The sequence below is a fragment of the Pollicipes pollicipes genome, unplaced genomic scaffold (genome assembly GCF_011947565.3).
Source record: "Pollicipes pollicipes isolate AB1234 unplaced genomic scaffold, Ppol_2.1 Scaffold_6138;HRSCAF=7277_pilon_pilon_pilon, whole genome shotgun sequence".
NCBI classification, from domain to species: Eukaryota; Metazoa; Arthropoda; class Thecostraca; order Pollicipedomorpha; family Pollicipedidae; genus Pollicipes; species Pollicipes pollicipes.
In genome coordinates this window covers 7,142,677-7,148,675 of record NW_023596818.1, presented here as the reverse complement: position 1 = coordinate 7,148,675, position 5,999 = coordinate 7,142,677, and the positions used below count along the sequence as shown (strand labels likewise).

The 5,999-nt window shown below is 55.1% G+C and overlaps 3 non-coding genes across 3 annotated transcripts; 1 reads left to right on the top strand and 2 right to left on the bottom strand.

The window, feature by feature from the left end:
• Window positions 1-1,385: 1,385 nt before the first annotated feature.
• Window positions 1,386-1,458, bottom strand: TRNAA-AGC (transfer RNA alanine (anticodon AGC)). Its single transcript has one exon. It is a non-coding gene; the product is annotated as a tRNA-Ala (tRNA).
• A 157-nt stretch (window positions 1,459-1,615) lies between these two features.
• On the top strand, window positions 1,616-1,688 carry TRNAV-AAC (transfer RNA valine (anticodon AAC)). The gene has a single exon. It is a non-coding gene; the product is annotated as a tRNA-Val (tRNA).
• Window positions 1,689-2,467: 779 nt separating this feature from the next.
• Window positions 2,468-2,540, bottom strand: TRNAV-UAC (transfer RNA valine (anticodon UAC)). Its single transcript has one exon. It is a non-coding gene; the product is annotated as a tRNA-Val (tRNA).
• Window positions 2,541-5,999: the final 3,459 nt, after the last annotated feature.

Here is a 5,999-nt window from a genome sequence, read left to right as displayed (position 1 = left end):
GCCCGCCCCCGGAGAGCTGGTCATGTCTAGGTCTGTCGGTCTGCCCCAGTCCCGACCGGTCGGCTGGTCGGAGATTATCAGGCGTTTCCGTGGTGTAGTGGTTATCACATCCGCCTAACACGCGGAAGGCCCCCGGTTCGATCCCGGGCGGAAACAGCGTTTAGTTGGTAGCAACGCTACTAGGTATCTGGTGCTGTCTTACCCAGTAACTGAGCGGGAGACAAAACAGCGCGGAATGCCACCACTGAATTGCACCATAACGCGTGGGCAAAACAGCAGCAAAAATTTGAGTTGTATTTTAATTGGTACGTAATTGGCACGCTTATCATATCAACTACATTGTTTTGGCTTCGTAACTTAAAGCGGCCAGTTCTGAGTACGTGGCAAACTGAAGTCTTTGAAACGACGTGTGAAGCTTTGTCAATGGAGTAAGGTGAGGACTAATTTGCGCGAACAGAAACCAGTTAATTGAGGTCTTCAGTCGCTAAGTGGTGTGTGATATACTTGGCGCCTTGGGCCAGGAAGTAAGCTGGATAGTCCATTCAAATGCATGCACGTCACGTCATCCTCGATAACTGCAACGTCAATTAGCGAACATTGTCCGACGGCAGTGCGGTCTCAGCTGCGTTGCGAGAACAAGAACTTATGAGACAAGGCAGATGTCGCCAGCTGGTGGGTAAGCAAATGCTGGACCCGCTTTGATGCACTTCCTTTGATAAGGATCTCGTTTGCACTGGACACGACATTGCGCGAGAGAATCAGCTTTAAAATGTGCGCCGGGTAGAGCCAGAAATCGCTCTCTCGAATTCATGCCTCAGATCATTCCCGGAAACCAAATTTCAGCGGAATGCGAGGGCCCATGGTACATAATTTGCTATCTATCCTGGCGGTCAATCAATCCTGGGACATTAACCATACAAGTATCATCCACCATTCCAGTCAAATCTTTTCATGCACCGCCATAGGCTTAATGTTCAGCATTCTCGGAAACTGGGGAGCACCCACGGACCACTGTTACTGCGCCTATGCTCCTCGCGAACTTTTGCTTACCTATTTTGTCAAGCTCTCCTTTTGCGTTACGTTTACCTGTGTACCTTTGATTTTTACGAACAAGTTGCGTTTGCACTTCACGCGTACGCACTTTTTTAGACGCAATTCTGTCCTGACGTATTGTTGTCAATAGGAACCTTTTTGATACGCATTTTTTATTAAAGGAACAAATTTTTCCGCGTGTACTTCAGTCATACGGGCTTTAGACCTTTCGTAGATATGCTTACGAAAATCGCGAATGCACATAATGCACACGTAGTTCTGTCTTAAAACCAACGTCGCTACCCAGGGCTGAATTTCGTCCCGACCGGCCCTGAATGTTAAGCCCAAAACTCTGGAGCTGCGGGGTATCGATCCCCGTACCTCTCACATGCTAAGCGAGCGCTCTACCACTTGAGCTACAGCCCCGATGACACTCACATCTGATGAGAATAATTGGGGCGCCATGCTTCACCGACTGGTCAGCCTCCACTTGAGGTGGACCCGCCCCCAGAGAGCTGGTCATGTCTAGGTCAGTCGGTCGGCCCTGTCTCCCGAGCGGCCGGCTCGTTGGGCGGGGCCGAGTGTTTCCGTGGTGTAGTGGTTATCACATCCGCCTAACACGCGGAAGGTCCCCGGTTCGATCCCGGGCGGAAACACGTTTTAGCTGGTAGCAGCGCTCCGCTCGTTGCGTAGTGTAAACACCGGGCAAGACAATATTACAGCTATTTACAACCACATGAGTGAATCAACCATTACCCATGGGCGCATGTTGTAACGTAACACACCACATGAGTGAATCAACCATTACCCATGGGCGCATGTTGTAACGCTGTAACTTTGTATGCTGGTTGCAAAGGTCTTCTACAGACTCGCTACTGGCAGATACCCCGTAACCAACAGAGATGACAAATCGGTGGCACATGCAGATTACGTTGGCGTAGCTTCGTAAGCTGAAGCGACAGCTTTACACACGTACCAAAGCAGGGAAAAGGTTGCTTATAACAGTCTTTGAAGTGACGTTTCAAACCTTTTCCGTCGAGTGCATACGCTTCCTGAGAAAATCTTTCGAACGAACAGCAAGAACTAATTTGAGGTATTCAGTCACTGAGTTCACGTGTGATATACTCCTCGCCTTAGACCGGGGTAAGTTGGATAGTTATCCACATGCACGTACGTCACGTCATTCTCGATGACTGTAACGTTGACAATTAGCGAAGTGTCCGACGGCAGCACGGTCTCAGCTGCGTTGCGAGAACATATGGGACAAGCTAGACGTTGCCAGTTGTCGGGTTAGCAAATCTGCACATTCACCTGAACAAATCTTGACCATGTACGTAATCAAAGCACCGCTTTTCATTATACCACCCTGCACTGCATAATTTGTGCTGGACGTGGTCAAGGACTTACATTGCTAAACCAACTACCAACTAAACACTGTTCCCGCCCGGGATCGAACCGGGGGCCTTCCGCGTGTAAAGCGGATGTGATAACCACTACACCACGGAAACACTTAAGCGTTGCTGACGAGCCGGCGGGTCGGGAGACAGGGGCCGACCGATTGACCTAGACATGACCAGCTCTCTGGGGGGAGGGTCCACCTCAAGCAGAGTCTACAGTGAGTTCATCTACTGTGCCAGACGCCCAAGTGACCTGTGTTGTGACCTGTGACCTGTGACCTGTGATGTGTTGAGCCTGGCACACACATGCGCCAAACACGGATAAGTTGAATTTTGAAATATTCCCCCGAAAGGGACATTTGGGGACATCATAGGGATAGATCTGCCTGAGCATACATCAAGACATCATACTTATCGCAAACAGTCGTTTTCTATGCATTTAAATTGGTAGCGATCAAGCGCCAAATTCGAAGCATTTGGATTCACGGATTGCAAGCGCTTAAAATGTGCATATTTGCCACTACACAGGACATGTTCGGCGGCAGCTTTTTCTAAAGCATCGTGTCCAGTGAGGGCTGACCTGTTGGTCCGCCAAGGTATTCAGCTATTGCGAAAAGAAACGCTGGCAAACGGAGCAGTAGCTGAGAGGGCAGAGCGGTCTCTCAGCATGTGAGAGGTGCGAGGATCGGTACCACGCAGCTCCAGAACGCTGGTTTTCACATATGAACGCTCGTGACATAATTCATTTCCCACTCCCGAAAATCCCCAATCCTAAATCCCAAAATCGTGGACAGAACAATGCCACGTTTACTATTGCTCTGAAGTGTAATTGGCCCGTTTCCTCACCTCACCTTTCCTCCCTTGTAATCACCGCCGAGGCGAGTCGACGCAAGAAGCAAATGGCTCCTCCAGCGCCACCTCCACCCAAAGTTCAGACAGTTTGCTGTCCCGCGCTCTGACACAATAATTGTGTCACGAAGATGATGGGTGGCATTAACCGGCATGGAGGCACCATAACACCGTCCTGCTCCTCCCGACACTGGCTAGCGTCCGTAAACCAAGTGAAACCTTTCCAAAACAATGGTGTTCAGTTTAGAACTTGATGTCGCCTCCGTCCTCAGCACGCCCGTAAGCTTTGGCCCAGCACACACAATGGGGGCCCGAGATCCTACCCACAACAGACGCCACGTGTCCCCACAGACGGCGTCGTCACACCACGTCGGCATGCATGGTCCGCTTACTTCCAGTGCAGGTCGGCGACGCGCCTCTGCAGCCGGTGCTTGATGAGCGGCACGGTGGGCCGCCGCGCCTGGTACAGGCGCACGGAGTCGTCGCGCAGCGCCACCGCCCAGCCGCGCCGTGTGCGGGTGCCAGGCGAGGAGGCGGACCACGGCGCCGGCGCGCCGCGGTGCGCCGACCGGCGCGATCGCGCCGCGCCGGTCTGCGGGAGCGACCTCGGGGTCACGGCTCCACGCGGCGCGCGCGAGGGACGCGGCAGCCCGGAACGAACGCCACCAGGGTGGACGTTTGGGTGATGGTCAGGCGCGTTCATCGCTAACGACTCTCTCTCTCTCTCCTCTCTCCCTCTCCCTCTCCCTCTCCCTCTCCCTCTCCCTCTCCTCCCTCTCCCTCTCCCTCTCCCTCTCCCTCTCCTCTCCCTCTCCCTCTCCCTCTCCCTCTCCCTCTCCCTCTCCCTCTCCCTCTCCCTCTCCCCTCTCCCTCTCCCTCTCCTCCCCTCTCCCTCTCCCTCTCCCTCTCTCCCTCTCCCTCTCCCTCTCCCTCCCTCTCTCTCTCTCTTCTCCTCCTCTCTCTCCTCCTCTCTCTCTCTCTCTCTCTCTCTCTCTCCTCTCTCTCTCTCCTCTCTCTCTCTCTCTCTCTCTCTCTCTCTCTCTCTCTCTCTCTCTCTCTCTCTCTCTCTCTCTGGGTACTGATAGTGTAGTGGTTGAGCTGTACGCCTGAAAATCAGAGGTGTGGGGTACAAATCCCCCAAGTGCCCGCCTCCCTGCCAGGGTGAAAGGCAGGCAATATTATAAAGCCTCAGCAGCTGAGTGCGTCGTAAAGCCCCAATGACGAGCTCGCTGGTGCCTAGCGGTGCAGTGTGAACGGTTACAGTTTGGAGAGACACCCAGCCCGCTCGCCTGCCGCCTTCAGAGATACCAACGTTCGCAGAGCATGGCCAGAGACACTCAATACAAGCTCCGGCGCGGTGGCGGTGACTTTGGACGACAAATTCGACACACTTGCACAACGAACAACGCCGGACACGAAATAGCCTACCAGTCTTCACCAATCGCCAACGATCTACCACGGTGCAAGTCAGCGCCCCGAAGCACGCGATGAAACACAATTCCAACGGAAAACTGAGACGTTGCCGGCATGCGCCCAGCGCGTGCGGCACCCGTTACCACCTGACTGACAATGCTGGCCGTGTAGGGCAGCCGGAGGAGGGCGCTGACGAACGAGGCCAGCCTGCCGAGCCAGCCCGGCAGCGAGCCGGGCCCACGGTCCGACGCCAGGTCCTCCAGCACGGCTGCCAGGCCGCCGCGGTGCCTGCCAACAGCCAGCAGTCGTCACTGCACGGCAGCACAGATGACCGCATACATGCGTCTGGTCATAGCGCATCACCGACAAAACTTGCACGGTCCTAGTTTGAAACGGGGACAAAAGTTTCGAACACCCATCAATACAACAAGCATCTTAAAAGCACAGACATCAGGTTCGGTCTCGATCAAGCACTCGAAAGAAAAGCCCACTGCACGCGAGGGTTTTTTGCCGTCGGCGGCTAGAGGCCCCCACTGGACCGCTGGCCCAGCGTGCTTACCAGCTGGCCAGCATGCGCGCGAGCTGGCCGTCTCCTGGTGGAAGGAACACGTGCTCCATGCCGGCCATGGAGGAGCGCCCGGCGTCCGGCCGTAATCGTCACGCTCAGCTCGTCATACGCTGCAGCACCGAGACGTCACTGCAGGCCGCCGCCCGCCCGCCCACCACCATCCTCACGCAATACGGGGTCGTGGCTGGCGGCCGCGTCCGCCTACCACCATCCTCATTGTAATACGGGTCGTGGCTGCCGGCCGGCGCCCGCCCACCACCATCCTCATGTAATACGGGGACGTGGCTGCCGGCCGCCGCCGCCCGCTCACCACCATCCTCATGTAATACGGGGGCGTGGCTGCGGCCGCCGCCGCCCGCTCACTACCATCCTCATGCCATGTGTTGGTCCTTGTACTGTCAGCTATCAATAGTGGGCAAAATGACCCTAGAAGTCGACGCGCCCTAAAACCCCAATCATCATCATCAGCTATCAATAGCGGCGGGTTAACCGACAATTATGGGCAATAGACTGACAGTTTCTTTGCTGTTTGGTACTATCCCCAACAACGTCGAGGTACCGCAGGCGAGCAGCGAGGCACAGGGCCCAGGTCCGTGCTGTTACCGGGATACGGTAGAGGGCTCCTGGTACCGTGCTGTTAGCGGGACGACAGCAGAGGCTCCTGGTACCGTGCTGTTAGCGGATGGGCGACAGAAGGTTCCTGGTGCCGTGCTGTTAGCGGATAATAGCGGTAGAGGGCT